Source organism: Hyperolius riggenbachi, chromosome 6 (assembly GCF_040937935.1).
Source record: "Hyperolius riggenbachi isolate aHypRig1 chromosome 6, aHypRig1.pri, whole genome shotgun sequence".
Classification (NCBI taxonomy): domain Eukaryota; kingdom Metazoa; phylum Chordata; class Amphibia; order Anura; family Hyperoliidae; genus Hyperolius; species Hyperolius riggenbachi.
Window position 1 is genome coordinate 362,091,867 of NC_090651.1, and position 21,742 is coordinate 362,113,608.

General features: G+C 49.9%; 1 protein-coding gene across 3 annotated transcripts in view; it reads right to left on the bottom strand.

The window, feature by feature from the left end:
* Positions 1-21,742, bottom strand: part of LOC137521902 (sacsin-like) — an 88,380-nt gene that overhangs the window by 42,894 nt on the left and 23,744 nt on the right. Inside the window, exon 1 of one of the 3 annotated variants that reach the window (XM_068241770.1) lies at positions 5,658-5,682. The exons of the other annotated variants lie outside the window; for them this stretch is intronic. The gene's annotated coding sequence lies outside the window, so the exon portion shown is untranslated. Of the gene's footprint in view, positions 1-5,657; positions 5,683-21,742 lie in introns of those variants that run through there. 3 annotated transcript variants of the gene reach the window in all.

Sequence of the window (21,742 nt, forward strand, 5' to 3'; positions counted from 1 at the left end):
TCATTTTCCTGCATCAGGAGGTAAAAGAGTAATCTGGGTGACAGTGGATCGATTTAGCAAGATGGCACATTTTGTACCTCTCTCAGGATTTCCCTCAGCTCAAGAATTGGCTAAGTTATCTATTACTCATATCTTCGGTTTGCATGGAATTCCTGAAAATATTGTGTCAGATAGGGGGGTCCAGTTTGAGTCACACTTTTGGCGTGCTTTCAATGAACTCTTGGGTATCAAACTCTTTTTCCTCAGGGTTTCACCCAGAAACCAACGGGCAGACAGAGAGAACCAACCAGTCCCTGGAGCAATAACTCCGTTTTGCATCAGACTGTCAGGAGTCATGGTTGGAATATCTGCATTCAACAACCTCCCCAGTTCATATACTAAATTGTCACCATTTTGGATTCACACTGGTCAGAATCCCAAGTTTACTTGTTTCCCAGTTTACCTGTTTCCCCTATACAGTTCCCTAGTGTCTAGTGGCCCCCCTCCCCTGTAGAGTTCCCTGTTGTCTAGTAGCCTCCTTCCCCTATACAGTTCCCTGGAGTCTAGTGCCCCTCACCCCTATACGCCTCCCTAGTGTCTAGTAGCCTACCTCCCCTGTACATTTCCCTGGTGTCTAGTGGTCCTCCTTCCCCTATACAGTTTCCTGGTGTTTTGTGGCCCCTCTCCCTTCACCTTCTGGCTTGATAGTTTCAGTGCTTAGCTATATAGGCGTAGCACTCACGGTGCTCACAGGCCAATTATAATGCTAAGTGTAAAAACCACTTGTGGGCCAAATTTCATGCCACCGTGGGCCAGAATTGTCCTGCAGGCCAAAGTCTGACATAGAGTGAAAGGACCCTAACTCATTTATTTGCACCTTCCGCCCTGCTCAGCACAGATCACATGTCTCTGTGCTTTCCTCCATAGAGTGACATCAGACACAGCGCTTATCTGGGCAGCACAGCCACAGAAATCAGAGCCACACCTCTCTGTGGGAAATGTACGGCCTGACTAACCAAAACATACACACAGGGTTAACAGATATAGGGCGGGGCTATCCCAAACTCCCCTATGCAAATGAGCTGGCTCACCGCTCTGACTAATACAAAACACAGAACACTTATCAAATCTTCTGTGTGACTCTCGGCAGATTCAATCACTGTGATCGAATCTGCTGGGAAAACATGGCACAAAAGCTTCCTACCTTTCCATGCAAACCATCACATGCTAAAACACCCTTTGTGCTTACTTGTGTAACTCGAAAGTAAATCAATCAAATGAAATTTTCAAGCTGGGTTTGCCCTGTGCGACAGGAGCCGCTAGCTGCGCTTTGCATTCACGGGCGATTCCAAAAAATGCTAGGCTAATGAAAGTCAATGGAGGGAATTGCCCCAAATTGCAATCGTGGGCACTGCAGCACCACAGAAATGGCAGTCTAGTACACACCATACAATTTTCTGTAAGATTTTCTGTTAGATTTACCTGCCAGATAGATCATTTCTAACATGTTGGAAATTATCTATCTACCCATCTATCTGCCTAGCAATCAGGCAGTGTTCTACTCAGCAGGAGATAACCAGAAGACAATGCACCAGAGATAATGACCAGTCTCTACCAGTACTTTACAGAAAATAATCTAATTGCAGAAAATCTTACAGAAAAATCTAAGGGTACGTTTCCACTTGAGCAGCGCAATTTGCTCGCGGAAACCGCGTCAACGAATCCGCATGCGGTTGCGGATTCGTTGACGTTTCCATGCGGATTTTCACGCGGAATCGCCCGCGGTTTTAACGACGCGATTTTAACCATGTCAATGCCGGCAAGCATTGACATGGGTTTTTAGACGAAATCGCAAGCGGAAACGCCGGGAAAACCGCAAGACTAAAGAGCTTGCGGTTTTCCTATTTAGTTACATTACCGACGATTCGCGTGCGGGTGTGCGGCGTGCAAATTCTGACGGCTCTGCTGTGTAGATTTTTTCTGCATAGCGAGCCGCACAGAATTCCTGACAAGTGGAAACAGCGCCATCCACTTGTATTGGTTGAGCGAATCTGCATGCAGGAAACGCATGCAGATTCGCTCGAGTGGAAACGAGCCCTCAGAGAAAATTGTATGGTGTGTACTAGGCATAATGCAATGTATGGGTTCACTGCAAAATCAACTTTGCAATCACTCGTTCAAAAGCAGTTCCGCAGGGATTTTACTACCCAGAACACAGATGAAAAGGGCACTAGTCTAGTTTGGGGGACCCAGCAGGAAACCTCATAGGGAAATTCCACTAATAAACAAATTCACACAAACGTCAGATGCTCTCAGCTCCCGGGGGTCACAGGATCACAGGTTTGCTTTAAAATGTATAAAATGTGTACGCAGGACTCGGAAGTCGCTATATAGTATAGTGTACACAGCAACAAGTCATTTTACAGAGAATAAAAAAAATGTAAAATTGATTCTCATTAACGACAAGGTCTTTGTGGGAAAAAAAAAAAATTCCTTGTTCCCATTTTATGTGCCGTTCATAATTCGGGGACTACCTGAAGAACCCGAGGTGTGAGACCTATGGAAGCTGCCATATTTATTTCCTTTTAAACCATACCAGTTGCTTGCCTGGCAGCCCTGCTGGTCTTTCTGGTCAGTCACATACCTGAAACAACAAGGAGGAAAGCTGGCACATCCAAAATCAATCTTTATTAGTTCCATGTAAAGATATGGCCAACGTTTCGGAGCCGCATAAGGCCCACTGCTGCTGCCCCCAGACAGATACACATCGCTGATAGCGAGAGTTTTAGAGGAGCCAGACTCCCGAATTCCTATGTAGAATTTTGTGCAGCAGCAAACAGATCTTTGCCTCAGAGCAAATATTGCCTTGACAAAGGGGGCCTACGCGGCTCCGAAACATTGGCCATATTTTTACATGAAACTAATAAAGATTGATTTTGAATGTGCCAGCTTTCCTCCTTGTTAAATACTGCATAGAGGGCGTGATCCCTCTTAAGCTGTTGCACTCCCCTTAAAGTGAACCTCCGGACTAAAAATCTACTCAGCAGCACTGAAAAGGCTGTGTGTTTCTTTAACAGTTTCACAGCATCCGTACTTTGTTTCTCTTATACAAGCCTCATTTTTAGCTGCACAGAAGAAAACTGCCCGGGCTTTTTTCCCCTGATGCTGTGCAAAGCATGATGGGATTTCTGATTTTGTTATTCTCGTTCTGCTGTTTTGGTGCAATTTTTTTTTTTTTTTTTTTTTTTTTTTACATTTTGAATTTGACATTTGAAGCCTAGCGTGTGCAGCTGGGAGGGGTAATCAGGACACAGGATAGTTGGAACTGTGTCTCCTGCTCCTTGTCACCTCCTTTCAACCAAAAAGATGGCTGCCCCCATGACAAAGATGGCAGCCCCCATGAATCACAAACATTTGCCTGTTCTTTTAAAACAGGGTGGGTAAGAGATTATATTACCTATCTATTCTAATTAACATAACTAATGTAACTTGATGACAGTATGTTTGTTTAGGCTGAAGTTCCCCTTTAAAGACTATGGGTTTGATCCATTAGTGAGTGCGAGACAATACTTCCAATGTGATACATACCTGAAACAAGCATGCAGCTAATCTTGTCAGATTTGTCATAGATATCTGATCTGCTTCATGCTTGTTCAGGGGCTATGGCTTAAAGGATACCCGAGGTCAGGGATATGAAAAACTTCCATATGCATTTCCTTTGTTTGGCAGTCCTCCTGATCCTGTGTCTCTAATACTTTTAGCTATAGCCCCTGAACAAGCATAGGCAGATCAGGTACTCTGACTCAGCTGACTCAGGTTTTACTTAGATGCTTGTTCCAGGGTTTTGACTCAGACACCACTTATGCCAGAAGATCAACAGGGCTTCCAGGCAACTGGCATGGTTTACAAGGAAATAAATATGGCAGTCTCCAATTCCCTCTCACCTCGAGTTCCCTTTAAAGGGCAACTGAAATAGGAGGGATATGGAGGCTGCCATATTTGTATCCTTTTAAACGATACCAGTTGCCTGGCAGCCCTGCTAATCTCTCTGGCTGCAGTAGTGTCTGAATAACACCAGAAACAAGCATGCAGCTAATCTTGTCATATTTGATAATGTCAAAAACACCTGATCTGCTGCATGCTGGTTCAGGGGCTATGGCTGAAAGTATTAGAGGCAGAGGATCAGCAGGGCAGCCAGGCAACTGGTATTGCTTAAAAGGAAATAAATATGGTAGCCTCCATAGCACTTTCACCTCGGGTTCACTTTAAGTAGTTGAAGAGTAAACTGACCGAGTATACTTTGCATGAATACTTCAGGTAGTCCCTCATATTACACAGAGGTGGTAAGATCGTACAATCAGGATTGTGTCATCAGTGGTTTCCTTCAGTTTCCGCTCCCTGCTGTCAGGGCCGGTTTAAGCAACAATGGGGCCCCAGGGCAAAATAAACCTGGGGGGCCCCCCAACATATACCCCGGAACAAAAATCGGCATTAGGGGACCTTTTTTGCAGCTGGTATAGTCAGGGTGTGAAGTCCCAATCGGTCAGAGCTCCACATTCTGGCTATCCCAGCCTGCATGAGGGACAAGGGGTTAAAAAGTTTCAGGATGGGGGACCCCACATAATTTTTTTTTAAAATTCCCACACTCTAAACATAAAAAACATTTGGGAAAATAGGAAAAAATTGCCAGGGATCTTCATACAGCCATATTGCGGCTGTATAGCGATCCCTGGCCAAAGCGCTGCGGCTGCGTATAGACCCCCTGGAAACCCCGTCAGGAAATTTACTGCGCTTTCGTTTGATGCATGTAAAATTACACTACCGTTAGGTTTGCTACTAAAAGTGACATTTACTGCATTTAAAACTATACTTTTTTCCTTCTAAACTTTAAAATCAATTTTCTCAAAAACTATAAGGTCTTTTTGAAAAATTGTTTTTTCTTCTTATTCCTAATGATCTCCTTAACATATCCTGTAAATTTAGGGTTTCTAGCATTTAAGGTGGATTTGCTATTAATTAACCATTAAAGTCGACAGGTTTTTAAATGTGTTTTGTTTTTTTCCTTTGAAACTTTAAAATCGATTTTCTCAAAAACTATAATGCCGATTTGCAAAATTTTTTTTTCCTCTTGTAGCCACTGGGGGCCCCTACAAGCTCTGGGGCCCTGGGGCAGCTGCCTCCTTTGCCTTAATGGTAGCGCCGGCCCTGCCTGCTGTAGATGGGCCACTCAGTAAGGGCTGCTGCACTCCAAGAGCGCTTCTGAGCACTTTAAAAAGCGCTTGGCTAATGTATATGAATGGGATGGAGCACACCAGAGAGATATGATTTTCTCCCAAAAGCAAATGCAGGTCCTGCAGCATTTCTGCTGATTTCTGAGGTGATTCAGTCTCAATGTAAAGTATAGGAAAGTGGAAAATCACTCTGCAAAGCGCTAACTCAGAGCGATGTTCCAAGAGTTTTTGTTCAGTTACAGCACTACTGTAACAAAATATAAAAAACGCTACACCAAAACACTCCAAAAAATGCAAGGCATGTTTAGAAAATCGCTAGGCACATGCCTAGAAACGCTCTAAAAAATCACTTCAAAAAGTGCTGAGTGTGTGATTACGCAAGCGGTTTTTGGTGTGCACCGGCCCCAAGTCTGACACATTAGCTGGGTACACAGAGAATTCTCTTACCGATCTCCACAGCCGGGATCCCCCTGCATCTGCTGCTGCTGGGAATAAGGGGATCAGGCTTTATAGCAGAGATACTCCCCTCACATGACAGGCAAGGAATCGAAACTAAACACACAGTTTCCTTTCACCCTGATCATGTCTCTTCCTCGCAATGCGGGTTTCATTTCTCTGAGCCTGTTCTGTGCCTAAACCTCGGATCATACAGACATGTTTACATTGCGACACATCACAGCGCCACGCCGATCGTCTCTGTCACCGCCCGGGCACACGCAGGGTCTTGTCTCGTGGATCAAAGTTTCCACTTACAGTAAACTGCCTTGCTGATGTACATATAGCTGTGAGGAATGCCAATATTACCGCTACATGGTTTACATAGCAGCAGCTTAGGGTGAACCCGAGGTGAGGGTGATATGGAGGCTGACATATTTATTTCCTGTTAAACAATACCAGCTGCCTAGCAGCCCTGCTGATCTATTTCGCTGCAGTAGTGTCTGAATCACACCAGAAACAAGCATGCAGCTAATCTTGTCAATTCTGACAGTATTGTCAGAAACCTCCTGATCTGTTTCCAACAAAAAGGAATCTGAAGTGAGGCCTGGAACCCACTACTAATCGCAAATAGCTAGCGCAATCGCTAACATTTTTAAGTAGCGTTTTGTAAGTGATTCCATGAGCGTTTTCTGGCAATTTTAAGAAGTGTACGCTTTTTGGCAGCGATTGTGATAGCGATGAGTGATTTTAGTTCTGATTGGTCCTTTCAAATTATTATAATTGGCATGGAATCAGCTCAGGGGTCCCCCTGTATATCCTAATAAGGGCAGCATGGTCGTGGAGATCTCTGGGCTTGAATGTAACCAGTCAGAGTACGCATGCCTGGAGAGCTCTGAGCCTCTGGGCAGCACAAGAGCCTCTGTGGGAAATGTACGGCCTGACTAACCAAAACATACACACAGGGTTAACAGATATAGGGCGGGGCTATCCCAAACTCCCCTATGCAAATGAGCTGGCTCACCGCTCTGACTTAAGGTTCGTATACACGTCCGATAAAGATCGTTCGTTACGAACGATTCGTGACGTTTACACGATATTCAAATTAGACGGAAAAGATCGTTCGTAATGAACGATTGTGTACACACGTGAACGTTATAAGTATAAAGTACTGAACGACGAACGATTAAAAAATGCGTGCGCAAACGGAAGTGACGTTATGACAGGCAATAAGAACATGCGTTATCGGACGATCTTTGTACACACTGCAACGATTGAACGATTATCTTTCGAAAAAATCCGCCGGGTTGGATCGGTCCGATTGAACGATAACGATCGTTATCGTTCACAAAAACGATCGTTCACACTTTTTGAACGCACGATTATCGTTCCGATTGTCGTTATCGTTCGTTTTTGAACGATCGTTATCGTACGTGTGTACTCAGCTTAATACAAAACACAGAACACTTATCGAATCTTCTGTGTGACTCTAGGCAGATTCAATCACTGTGATCGAATCTGCTGGGAAAACATGGCACAAAAGCTTCCTACCTTTCCATGCAAACCATCACATGCTAAAACACCCTTTGTGCTTACTTGTGTAACTCGAAAGTAAATCAATCAAATGAAATTTTCAAGCTGGGTTTGCCCTGTGCGACAGGAGCCGCTAGCTGCGCTTTGCATTCACGGGCGATTCCAAAAAATGCTAGGCTAATGAAAGTCAATGGAGGGGATTGCCCCAAATTGCAATCGTGGGCACTGCAGCGCCACAGAAATGGCAGTCTAGTACACACCATACAATTTTCTGTAAGATTTTCTGTTAGATTTACCTGCCAGATAGATCATTTCTAACATGTTGGAAATTATCTATCTACCCATCTATCTGCCTAGCAATCAGGCAGTGTTCTACTCAGCAGGAGATAACCAGAAGACAATGCACCAGAGATAATGACCAGTCTCTACCAGTACTTTACAGAAAATAATCTAATTGCAGAAAATCTTACAGAAAAATCTAAGGGTACGTTTCCACTTGAGCGGCGCGATTTGCTCGCGGAAACCGCGTCAACGAATCCGCATGCGGTTGCGGATTCGTTGACGTTTCCATGCGGATTTTCACGCGGAATCGCCCGCGGTTTTAACGACGTGATTTTAACCATGTCAATGACGACAAGCAATGACATGGGTTTTTAGACGAAATCGCAAGCGGAAACGCCGGGAAAACGGCAAGACTAAAGAGCTTGCGGTTTTCCTATTTAGTTACATTACCGACGATTCGCGTGCGGGTGTGCGGCGTGCAAATTCTGACGGCTCTGCTGTGTAGATTTTTTCTGCATAGCGAGCCGCACAGAATTCCTGACAAGTGGAAACAGCGCCATCCACTTGTATTGGTTGAGCGAATCTGCATGCAGGAAACGCATGCAGATTCGCTCGAGTGGAAACGAGCCCTCAGAGAAAATAGTATGGTGTGTACTAGGCATAATGCAATGTATGGGTTCACTGCAAAATCAACTTTGCAATCACTCGTTCAAAAGCAGTTCCGCAGGGATTTTACTACCCAGAACACAGATGAAAAGGGCACTAGTCTAGTTTGGGGGACCCAGCAGGAAACCTCATAGGGAAATTCCACTAATAAACAAATTCACACAAACGTCAGATGCTCTCAGCTCCCGGGGGTCACAGGATCACAGGTTTGCTTTAAAATGTATAAAATGTGTACGCAGGACTCGGAAGTCGCTATATAGTATAGTGTACACAGCAACAAGTCATTTTACAGAGAATAAAAAAAATGTAAAATTGATTCTCATTAACGACAAGGTCTTTGTGGGAAAAAAAAAAAATTCCTTGTTCCCATTTTATGTGCCGTTCATAATTCGGGGACTACCTGAAGAATCCGAGGTGTGAGACCTATGGAAGCTGCCATATTTATTTCCTTTTAAACCATACCAGTTGCTTGCCTGGCAGCCCTGCTGGTCTTTCTGGTCAGTCACATACCTGAAACAACAAGGAAGAAAGCTGGCACATCCAAAATCAATCTTTATTAGTTCCATGTAAAGATATGGCCAACGTTTCGGAGCCGCATAAGGCCCACTGCTGCTGCCCCCAGACAGATACACATCGCTGATAGCGAGAGTTTTAGAGGAGCCAGACTCCCGAATTCCTATGTAGAATTTTGTGCAGCAGCAAACAGATCTTTGCCTCAGAGCAAATATTGCCTTGACAAAGGGGGCCTGCGCGGCTCCGAAACATTGGCCATATTTTTACATGAAACTAATAAAGATTGATTTTGGATGTGCCAGCTTTCCTCCTTGTTGAATACTGCATAGAGGGCGTGATCCCTCTTAAGCTGTTGCACTCCCCTTAAAGACTATGGGTTTGATCCATTAGTGAGTGCGAGACAATACTTCCAATGTGATACATACCTGAAACAAGCATGCAGCTAATCTTGTCAGATTTGTCATAGATATCTGATCTGCTTCATGCTTGTTCAGGGGCTATGGCTTAAAGGATACCCGAGGTCAGGGATATGAAAAACTTCCATATGCATTTCCTTTGTTTGGCAGTCCTCCTGATCCTGTGTCTCTAATACTTTTAGCTATAGCCCCTGAACAAGCATAGGCAGATCAGGTACTCTGACTCAGCTGACTCAGGTTTTACTTAGATGCTTGTTCCAGGGTTTTGACTCAGACACCACTTCTGCCAGAAGATCAACAGGGCTTCCAGGCAACTGGCATGGTTTACAAGGAAATAAATATGGCAGTCTCCAATTCCCTCTCACCTCGAGTTCCCTTTAAAGGGCAACTGAAATAGGAGGGATATGGAGGCTGCCATATTTGTATCCTTTTAAACGGTACCAGTTGCCTGGCAGCCCTGCTAATCTATCTGGCTGCAGTTGTGTCTGAATAACACCAAAAACAAGCATGCAGCTAATCTTGTCATATTTGATAATGTCAAAAACACCTGATCTGCTGCATGCTGGTTCAGGGGCTATGGCTAAACGTATTAGAGGCAGAGGATTAGCAGGGCTGCCAGGCAACTGGTATTGCTTAAAAGGAAATAAATATGGCAGCCTCCATAGCACTCTCACCTCGGGTTCACTTTAAGTAGTAGAAGAGTAAACTGACCGAGTATACTATACGTGAATACTTCAGGTAGTCCCTCATATTACACAGAGGTGGTAAAGATCATACAATCAGGATTGTATCATCAGTGGGTTTCTTCAGATTCCCCTCCCCGCTGTAGATGGGCCACTCAGTAAGGGCTGCTGCACACTAAGAGCGCTTCTGAGCACTTTAAAAAGCGCTTGGCTAATGTATATGAATGGGATGGAGCACACCAGAGAGATATGATTTTTCCCCAAACGCGGGTCCTGCAGCATTTCTGCTGATTTCTGAGGTGATTCAGCCTCAATGTTAAGTATAGGAAAGTGGAAAATCACTCTGCAAAGCGCTAGATCAGAGCGGTGTTCCAAGCGTTTTTGTTACAGAAGCTGTTTAGTTCCAACTCTACTGTAACAAAATATAAAAAAACGCTCCAAAAAATGCTAGGCATGTTTAGAGAATGGCTAGGCACATGCCTAGAATCGCTCTGAAAAATCACTATTACGCTAGTGGTTTTTGGCATGCACCAGCCCCAAGTCTGACACATTAGCTGGGTACACAGAGAATTCTCTTACCGATCTCCACAGCCGGGATCCCCCTGCATCTGCTGCTGCTGGGAATGAGGGGATCAGGCTTTATAGCAGAGATACTCCCCCTCACATGACAGGCAAGGAATCGAAACTAAACACACAGTTTCCTTTCACCCTGATCGTGTCTCTTCCTCGCAATGCGGGTTTCATTTCTCTGAGCCTGTTCTGTGAATAATCCTCGGATCATACAGACATATTTACATTGCGACACATCACAGCGCCGCGACGATCGTCTCTGTCACCGCCCGGGCACACGCAGGGTCTTGTCTCGTGGATCAAAGTTTCCACTTACAGTAAACTGCCTGGCTGATGTAGATATAGCTGTGAGGAACGCCAATATCACCGCTACATGGTTTACATAGCAGCAGCTTAGAGTGAACCTGAGGTGAGGGCGATATGAAGGCTGACAAATTTATTTCCTGTTAAATACCAGCTGCCTAGCAGCCCTGCTGATCTTTTTGGCTGCAGTAGTGTCTGAATCACACCAGAAACAAGAATGCAGCTAATCTTGTCAATTCTGGCAGTATTGTCAGAAACCTCCTGATCTGTTTCCAACAAAAAGGAATCTGAAGTGAGGCCTGGAACCCACTACTAATCGCAAACAGCTAGCGCAATCGCTAACATTTTTAAGTAGCGTTTTGTACGTGATTCCATGAGCGTTTTCTGGCAATTTTAAAAAGTGAACGCTTTTTGGCAGCGATTGTGATAGCGATGAGTGATTTTAATTCTGATTGGTCCTTTCAAATTATTATAATTGTTTTTTCTACAGATTGCAGTAATTTAAAACCGCACACAAATCGATATGTGTAGCGATTCATGAGCGATTTGCCCGCGCTTCAATACTTTACACTGAAGCGCAAACGCTCCCAAAATTCTGCATGTCCTGCGACTGTGATTTTGCTGATCGCAATCGCTATTGAGGAATTTGATACATTTACATTAGCAGAGCATTTAGGGAAATCGCTAGCAATTTAAAGCGCTCCCTAAACGCTCAAAAAAGCACTCTCGGGTGGGTTCCAGGCCTGAGAGAGATATGGAGGCTGGTATATTTATTTCCTTTTAAACAACGCCAGTTGCCTGGCTGTCATGCTAACCCTCTGCCTCTGAGTTTAGCCACAGCAGATCAGATGTTTCAGACTGAAAGTGAACCTGAGGCGAGGGTGATATGGAGGCAGCCATATTTATTTCCTTTTAAACAATGCCAGTTTCCTGGCAGCCCTGCTCATCTATTTGGCCACAGTAGCGTCTGAATTACACCAGAAACAGGCATGCAGCTTATTTTGTCAGACCTGACAATGTCAGAAACACCTGATCTGCTGCATGCTTGTTCAGGGTCTATGGCTAAAAGTATTAGAGGCAGATGATCAGCAGGGCAGCCAGGGAACTGGTATTGCTTAAAAGGAAATAAATATGGCAGCCTCCATAGCCCTCTCACCTCGGGTTCACTTTAAGTAGTAGAAGAGTAAACTGACCGAGTATACTATACGTGAATACTTCAGGTAGTCCCTCATATTACACAGAGGTGGTAAAGATCATACAATCAGGATTGTATCATCAGTGGGTTTCTTCAGATTCCCCTCCCCGCTGTAGATGGGCCACTCAGTAAGGGCTGCTGCACACTAAGAGCGCTTCTGAGCACTTTAAAAAGCGCTTGGCTAATGTATATGAATGGGATGGAGCACACCAGAGAGATATGATTTTTCCCCAAACGCGGGTCCTGCAGCATTTCTGCTGATTTCTGAGGTGATTCAGCCTCAATGTTAAGTATAGGAAAGTGGAAAATCACTCTGCAAAGCGCTAGATCAGAGCGGTGTTCCAAGCGTTTTTGTTACAGAAGCTGTTTAGTTCCAACTCTACTGTAACAAAATATAAAAAAACGCTCCAAAAAATGCTAGGCATGTTTAGAGAATGGCTAGGCACATGCCTAGAATCGCTCTGAAAAATCACTATTACGCTAGTGGTTTTTGGCATGCACCAGCCCCAAGTCTGTCACATTAGCTGGGTACACAGAGAATTCTCTTACTGATCTCCACAGCTGGGATCCCCCTGCATCTGCTGCTGCTGGGAATGAGGGGGATCAGGCTTTATAGCAGAGATACTCCCCCTCACATGACAGGCAAGGAATCGAAACTAAACACACAGTTTCCTTTCACCCTGATCATGTCTCTTCCTCGCAATGCGGGTTTCATTTCTCTGAGCCCATTCTGTGTCTAAACCTCAGATCATACAGACATGTTTACATTGCGACAGCACAGTGACGAGTGTTTCTGTCACCGCCTGGGCACACGCAGGGTCTTGTCTCGTGGATCAAAGTTTCCAAGATTCCACTTACAGTAAACTGCCTTGCTGATGTAGATATAGCTGTGAGGAACGCCAACATCACCGCTACATGCTTTACATAACAGAAGCTTAGAGTGAACCCGAGGTGAGGGCGATATGGAGGCTGCCATATTTGTTCCCTGTTAAACAATACCAGTTTCCTGGCAGCCCTGCTGATCTATTTGGCTGCAGTATTGTCTGAAGTACACCAGAAACAAGAATGCAGCTAATTGTGTCAATTCTGACAGTATGGTCAGAAACACCAGAACTGTTTCCTATAAAAAGGAATCTGAAGTGAGAGAGATAGGAAGGCTGGTATATGTATTTCCTTTTAAACATTGCCAGTTGCCTGGCTGTCATGCTGGCCCTCTGCCTCTAATACTTTTAGCCATAGCAGATCGGATGTTTCGGACTGTAGGTGGACCCGAAGCGAGGGTGATATGGAGGTTGCCATATTTATTTCCTGTTAAACAATACCAGTTGCCGGGCTGCCCTGCTGATCTATCTGGATGAATTACACCTGAAAGAAACAAGCATGCAGCTAATCTCGTCAGATCTGACAATAATGTCAGAAACAACTCATCTGCTGCATGCTTGTTCAGGGGCTACGGCTAAACATATCAGGAGGATCAGCAGGGCAGCCAGGCAACTGGCATTGCTTAAAAGGAAATAAATATGGCAGCCTCCATTATCACTCTTGCCTCGGGTTCACTTGTCTGACTGCATTAGCTGCATGCTTGTTTCAGGTGTGCGATTTGAACACTACTGACGCCAGAGAGATCAGCACGGTTGCCAGGCAACTGGTATGTAAAAGGAAATAAATATGGCAGCCTCCATATCCCTTGCAGTGCAGTTGTCCTTATGAAGTGAGAGAGGTGAAGACTGTCATTTATTTACTTTTTTTAAAGGGAACCTAAACTGAGAGGGATATGGATGTTTCCTTTTAAACAATACCAGTTGCCTTATCGTAAGAGAACAGAGGCGCCAGCAGAATAAAAGGTAATAACAATTTTAAAATTTGCTGGGAGGCAGTGGTGGACTTACCTCCGGAAAGCAGACTCAAAATACTGTCTGTCGAGCTACTGTTTGTCCCCTATCTTATTGCCTGATGAAGCGGGCTGTGCCTGCGAAACGCCTTGCATCTTTTGGGGTACCAATAATAAATGTATTTGTTGGTACTTATCCGTTAGCCGGGCGCATCCGGCAGGTGGCGCTAATTACTATTCCCCCTCCAGGCCGACATGGATAGTAGGGAAAGATGTAACTCTGGTGGAGTTTTGTCGCCACCTGCCGGATGCGCCCGGCTAACGGATAAGTACCTATTTGTTGTATTCAGACAGTATTTTGAGTCTGCCTTCCGGAGGTAAGCCCACCACTGCCTCCCAGCAAATTTTAAAATTTTTATTACCTTTTATCAGGGGCGTTTCTAGGGTCCTTGGAGATCGGGGGCACCTGTGGGCACCAGGCGGGGAGGTATATGCGGCGCGCGCCGCAGCAAAAGATGGGCATGGCCATGAGGTGAGTGGGCGTGGCCATGGGTGGGGCCAAATGTACATAAACTTTGCAGCGGTGTAAGCTACAGATAACGGGCCTGCCCATCTAAATATTGGATGGAGCCCCCTGTCCTTTATTTGGATAATTTACAATCAGTATAGGCATAGATCAAAGATGTATACGCACATACAATTTTGATTGGTCAATCGCTGACCCCCAATTTTACCACCCCCGTGCAGTAAGTGGGCCAACAGACAATGAATTTTATGAACAGAGCTAAAATTGGCTAATCAAAATTGTATGTGTGTACCAGGCTTTACAGCTAATACTGTACATACTGAAAGTAGCAGGGATCAGCATACAATATAGCTGGTTTACAATCAGTAAAGGCACAGAGTAACACCTTACTCTGTACACACTGGAGGTAAATCAGCACACAGTGCAGGCACTAGAGAACAGCGTATACTGTACATACTGTAGGCAGCAGAATTCAGCACACTGCAGCTAGCGTGCCAAAAATATGAGGATCACGTTGTGTGGCGTGCTTATCGCGCCGCACCGAAAAATGGGTGGGCCATGGACCAGAATATAGGTGTGGTAACGGGTGGAGACAAAGTTACATGAACCCAGCAATGGTGGGACATTAGATTATGACAGTGGTGGCGAACCTTTTGGAGGCCGAGTGCCCAAACTGCAACCCAAAAGTCACTTATCTATCGCAAAGTGGCAACAGCAATTTAAACTAAATACTGTACAAACGTTTTAACTCATACATGAACATTATGGAAAATCCAAGTTGAAAATAAACTGTGAAGATAAACAATTTCATCCATCCTACTCCTGAAAAATGTATTCAATTTTTTAGAACCTCCCAGTTTTATTTTCTGTTTTAAAAAGCTAAAAAAGTAGGTTTAATGCTATTGTATCATATGATAAAGATTCAGCTTTTCCCATAGTCTCGCAGTTAGCAATCATGTGACCCCCAACAAGACAAATTCAGCAATCATGAGGCCCCCAACAAATCATGAGGCCTCCAACAAGACAAATTCAGCAATCATGAGGCCTCCAACAAATCATGAGGCCCCCAACAAGACAAATTCAGCAATCATGAGGCCTCCAACAAATCATGAGGCGCCCAACAAGACAAATTCAGCAATCATGAGGCCCCCAACAAATCATGAAGCCCCCAATAAGACAAATTCAGCAATCTTGAGGCCCCCAACAAATCATAAGGCTCCCAACAAGACAAATTCAGCAGTCATGAGGCACATAAATAGACAGCATTTCACATAAATAGGCAGAATGCCCCCTTAATATGGTAGCCCCCCAAGTTAGGTAGTGAGTGACAGGGACCCCCAGGTTAGCTAGTGAGTGACAGGCGCCTCCAGTTAGGTAGTGAGTGACAGGGACCCCGATAGTGAGTGACAGGGAGCCCCTTTAGGTAGTGAGTGAGTGCCAGGGAGCCCCTTCAGGCAGTGAGTGAGTGCCAGGGAGCCCCTTCAGGCAGTGAGTGAGTGCCAGGGAGCCCCTTCAGGCAGTGAGTGAGTGCCAGGGAGCCCCTTCAGGCAGTGAGTGAGTGCCAGGGAGCCCCTTTAGGTAGTGAGTGAGTGACAGGGAGCCCCTTTAGGCAGTGAGTGAGCGACAGGGAGCCCCTTTAGGCAGTGAGTGAGCAACAGGGAGCCCCTTTAGGCAGTGAGTGAGCGACAGGGAGCCCCTTTAGGCAGTGAGTGAGCGACAGGGAGCCCCTTTAGGCAGTGAGTAAGTGACAGGGAGCCCCTTTAGGGAGTGAGTGAGTGCCAGGGAGCCCCTTTAGGCAGTGAGTGAGTGCCAGGGAGCCCCTTTAGGCAGTGAGTGAGCACCAGGGAGCCCCTTTAGGCAGTGAGTGAGCGCCAGGGAGCCCCTTTTGGGAGTGAGCGCCAGGGAGCACCTTTAGGGAATGAGTGAGTGACAGGGAGCCCCTTTAGGTAGTGAGTGAGTGACAGGGAGCCCCTTTAGGTAGTGAGTGAGTGACAGGGAGGCCCTTTAGGTAGTGAGTGAGTGACAGGGAGGCCCTTTAGGCAGTGAGTGAGTGACAGGGAGCCCCTTTAGGGAGTGAGTGAGCGCCAGGGAGCCCCTTTAGGGAGTGAGTGAGCGCCAGGGAGGCCCTTTAGGGAGTGAGTGAGTGACAGGCAGGCCCCCTAGGGAGTGAGTGAGTGACAGGGAGGCCCCCCCTCCAGCCGCCGCCGCTCCTCCCCCTTACCTCGCAGCAGACCTCATGATCAGCGGCGACCCGACCAGTACCAGCGGGCGCCGGACGCACCCGCTCGATATGCGGAAGTGATGTCACTTCCGCATATCAGTGCGGGCGCTGGGTCCTAGCGCCCGCACGATTGGTTGCCGGCTCGCCGCCTGATACTGAGGTCTAAGTGACGCGGCGGCTGGAGGGAGCCGCTGACAGAGGAGGCGGCCGGGCGGAGAACCGTGGCACCCCAGGACAGATTGGGGGCACGTGCCACCCCAAAATAGGGCTAGCGACGCCCCTGCCTTTTATCCTGCTGGCGCCTCTGTTCTCTTACGATAATACTGTGTCCACCCCTGGTGGAGGGGTGACCTACCCCTACTTTCCTGATCTACAGAGAGCGACATCCTAATCCTGAGTGAGGACAGGTCTAATCTCCTCACCTGCATCTACAGTGGTTGCCTAAGAGGTAACCCATGTTTGTGAGTATATTCATCTCACACTTACATTTATCCATGGTTTCCAATACATACTACACTATATTGGGCTGTTTCGGTGTTACTTATTTAATACCAGTTGCCTGGCAGTATTGGCTGAATCACACACCTGAAACAAGCATTCAGCTATTCCAGTCTGACTTCAGTCAGAGCACCTGATCTGCATGCTTGTTCAGGGGCTGTGGCTAAAAGTATTAGAGACGCAGGATCAGCAGGAGAGCCCGGCAACTGGTATTATTTTAAAAGAAAAAAATCCATATCCTTCTCAGTTTAGGTTCCCTTTCAAAAAATGCACATTGCCTGGCTGTCGTGCTGATCCTCTGCCTCTAACACTTTTAGCCATAGAAAGGCACTTTAAAAAAACAAAACACAAACACCTGATAAACACAGAGAGAGGTGCACATGGCAGACAACTTAGGGCCCAGTTTTCACTAATGCGGAACTCGTGCAGAATTTGCAGTTTCCCAGCAGGCAAATCGCGCGGTGAAACCCTTCCATAGGTGATAAAGCAGGAGCCATCCGAATCGCTTGCCATAGTGATTTGGACGACATTGCAGCATTTTCCATACAAGTGGCAGCGAATCCCATAGCCGTGCACGGCGTCCGGGATTTGGCTGCGTAGTCGCACAACAGGAAGTACCACCGTGCGTCTTGTAGGAGACACTGCGGCTAGTGGAAACGGACCCTTATGGTTTTCTGCACTGACAGGTGTGCTCCCAGCCTAAATCATACGCCTGAAGCAGGCATGTGTGAAGGCAGCTATACACACACATCAGATTTACTTTGTAGTGACTGGCAGACACTGTCTGATCAGAACCTGATCGGATTTTTATCAATTCCTACTACACGCCTACCACCTCGAATTTTAATAAATTACACTATTCAACATTCAGTTCTCACAAAAAAAAACCTGATCAGAGACATCTGCCACCTCAATTGACAGATTGCGCAATCAAAATTGGATGTGTGTTTCAGGGTTAATCTATGTGAAGGCAGGTAGAGAAAGGAAAGGCTGGCACTGCTGCATTTGCTCAATTTATTGTTGCAAAAATATTCATAAGTGCAAACTTCAAATGGTATGGTAAACGCGCAGACCTCCCGCACACGCGCAGACCTTCCGCACACGCGCAGACCTTCCGCACACGCGCAGACCTCCCGCACACGCGCAGACCTCCCACACACGCGCAGACCTCCCGCACATGAGAAGACCTCCAGCACACGCACAGACCTCCCGCACAGGAGCAGACCTCCCGCACAGGAGCAGACCTCCCGCACAGGAGCAGACCTCCCGAACGCGCGCAGACCTCCCGCACATGAGCAGACCTCCCGCACACGAGCAAACCTCCCGCACAGGAGCAGACCTCCCGCACAGGAGCAGACCTCCCACACACGCGCAGACCTCCAGCACATCAGCAGACCTCCCGCACACGCGCAGACCTCCCGCACAGGAACAGACCTCCCGCACACGCGCAGACCTCCCGCACATGCGCTGTAGACCTCCCGCTCAGGAGCAGACCTCCCGCACACGCGCAGACCTCCCGCACAGGAGCAGACCTCCCGCACAGGAGCAGACCTCCCGCACACAAGCAGACCTCCCGCACATGCGCAGACCTCCCGCACAGGAGGTCAGGAGCAGACCTCCCGCACACGCGCATACCTCCCGCACAGGAACAGACCTCCCGCACACGTGCACCTCCCGCACACGAGCAGACCTCCCGCACACGCGCAGACATCCCGCACAGGAGCAGACCTCCCGCACACGCGCAGAACTCCCGCACAGGCGCAGACCTCCCGCACACGGACAGACCTCCCGCACAGGAGCAGACCTCCCGCACACGCGCAGACCTCCCGCACAGGAGCAGACCTCCCGCACACGCGCAGTAGACCTCCCGCACAGGAGCAGACCTCCCGCACACGCGCAGACCTCCAGCACAGGAGCAGACCTCCCGCACACGGGCAGACCTCCCGCACACGGGCAGACCTCCTGCACAGGAGCAGACCTCCCGCACACGCACAGACCTCCCGCACAGGAGCAGACCTCCCGCACAGGAGCAGACCTCCCGCACAGGAGCAGACCTCCCGCACACGCGCAGACCTCCCGCACAGGAGCAGACCTCCCGCACACGCGCAGACCTCCCGCACAGGAGCAGACCTCCCGCACAGGCGCAGACCTCCCGCACAGGCGCAGACCTCCCGCACAGGAGCAGACCTCCCGCACAGGAGCAGACCTCCCGCACACGCGCAGACCTCCCGCACAGGAGCAGACCTCCCGCACACGAGCAGACCTCCCGCACACGAGCAGACCTCCCGCACACGAGCAGACCTCCCGCACACGAGCAGACCTCCCGCACACACGCAGACCTCCCGCACAGGAGCAGACCTCCCGCACACGCGCAGTAGACCACCCGCACACGCGCAGTAGACCTCCCGCACACGCGCAGTAGACCTCCCGCACACGCGCAGTAGACCTCCCGCACACGCGCAGACCACCCGCACAGGAGCAGACCTCCCGCACACGCGCAGACCTCCCGCACACGCGCAGACCTTCCGCACACGCGCAGACCTCCCGCACACGCGCAGACCTCCCACACACGCGCAGACCTCCCGCACAGGCGCAGACCTCCCGCACAGGAGAAGACCTCCGGCACACGCACAGACCTCCCGCACACGAGCAGACCTCCCGCACACGCGCAGACCTCCCGCACAGGAGCAGACCTCCCGCACACGCGCAGACCTCCAGCACATCAGCAGACCTCCCGCACACGCGCAGACCTCCCGCACAGGAACAGACCTCCCGCACACGCGCAGACCTCCCGCACACGCGCAGTAGACCTCCTGCACAGGAGCAGACCTCCCGCACACGCGCAGACCTCCCGCACAGGAGCAGACCTCCCGCACACGCGCAGACCTCCCGCACACGAGCAGACCTCCCGCACACGCGCAGACCTCCCGCACAGAAGGTCAGGAGCAGACCTCCCGCACACGCGCAGACCTCCTGCACAGGAGCAGACCTCCCGCACAGGAGCAGACCTCCCGCACAGGAGCAGACCTCCCGCACACGCGCAGACCTCCCGCACAGGAGCAGACCTCCCGCACACGCGCAGACCTCCCGCACACGAGCAGACCTCCCGCACACGCGCAGACCTCCCGCACACGAGGTCAGGAGCAGACCTCCCGCACACGCGCATACCTCCCGCACAGGAGCAGACCTCCCGCACACGCGCAGACCTCCTGCACAGGAGCAGACCTCCCGCACAGGAGCAGACCTCCCGCACACGCGCAGACCTCCCGCACACGCGCAGACCTCCCGCACACGAGCAGACCTCCCGCACACGAGCAGACCTCCCGCACAGGAGAAGACCTCCCGCACATCAGCAGACCTCCCGCACACGCGCAGACCTCCCGCACAGGAACAGACCTCCCGCACACGCGCAGACCTCCCGCACACGCGCAGTAGACCTCCCGCACAGGAGCAGACCTCCCGCACACGCGCAGACCTCCCGCACAGGAGCAGACCTCCCGCACACGCGCAGACCTCCCGCACACGAGCAGACCTCCCGCACACGAGCAGACCTCCCGCACACGAGCAGACCTCCCGCACACGCGCAGTAGACCACCCGCACACGCGCAGTAGACCACCCGCACACGCGCAGTAGACCACCCGCACACGCGCAGTAGACCACCCGCACACGCGCAGTAGACCTCCCGCACACGCGCAGACCTCCCGCACAGGAGCAGACCTCCCGCACAGGAGCAGACCTCCCGCACACGCGCAGACCTCCCGCACACGCGCAGACCTTCCGCACACGCGCAGACCTTCCGCACACGCGCAGACCTCCCGCACACGCGCAGAGCTCCCGCACACGCGCAGACCTCCCACACACGCGCAGACCTCCCGCACAGGAGAAGACCTCCGGCACACGCACAGACCTCCCGCACACGAGCAGACCTCCCGCACACGCGCAGACCTCCCGCACAGGAGCAGACCTCCCGCACACGCGCAGACCTCCAGCACATCAGCAGCCCTCCCGCACACGCGCAGACCTCCCGCACAGGAACAGACCTCCCGCACACGCGCAGACCTCCCGCACACGCGCAGTAGACCTCCCGCACAGGAGCAGACCTCCCGCACACGCGCAGACCTCCCGCACACGAGCAGACCTCCCGGACACGCGCAGACCTCCCGCACAGGAACAGACCTCCCGCACACGCGCATACCTCCCGCACAGGAACAGACCTCCCGCACACGCGCACCTCCCGCACACGTGCAGACCTTCCGCACACGCGCAGACCTCCCGCACAGGAGCAGACCTCCCGCACACGCGCAGACCTTCCCACAGGAGCAGACCTCCCGCACACACGCAGACCTCCCGCACAGGAGCAGACCTCCCGCACACGCACAGACCTCCCGCACAGGAGCAGACCTCCCGCACAGGAGCAGACCTCCCACACACGCGCAGACCTCCCGCACAGGAGCAGACCTCCCGCACAGGAGCAGACCTTCCGCACAGGAGAAGGCCTCCCGCACACGCGCAGACCTCCCGCACACGCGCAGACCTCCCGCACACGCGCAGACCTCCCGCACACGCGCAGACCTCCCGCACAGGAGCAGACCTCCCGCACAGGAGCAGACCTCCCACACACGCGCAGACCTCCCGCACAGGAGCAGACCTCCCGCACAGGAGCAGACCTCCCGCACACGCGCAGACCCCCCGCACATGCGCAGACCCCCCGCACACGCGCAGTAGACCTCCCGCACAGGAGCAGACCTCCCGCACAGGAGCAGACCTCCCGCACACGCGCAGACCTCCCGCACAGGCGCAGACCTCCCGCACACGCGCAGACCTCCCGCACACGCGCAGAACTCCCACACAGGAGCAGA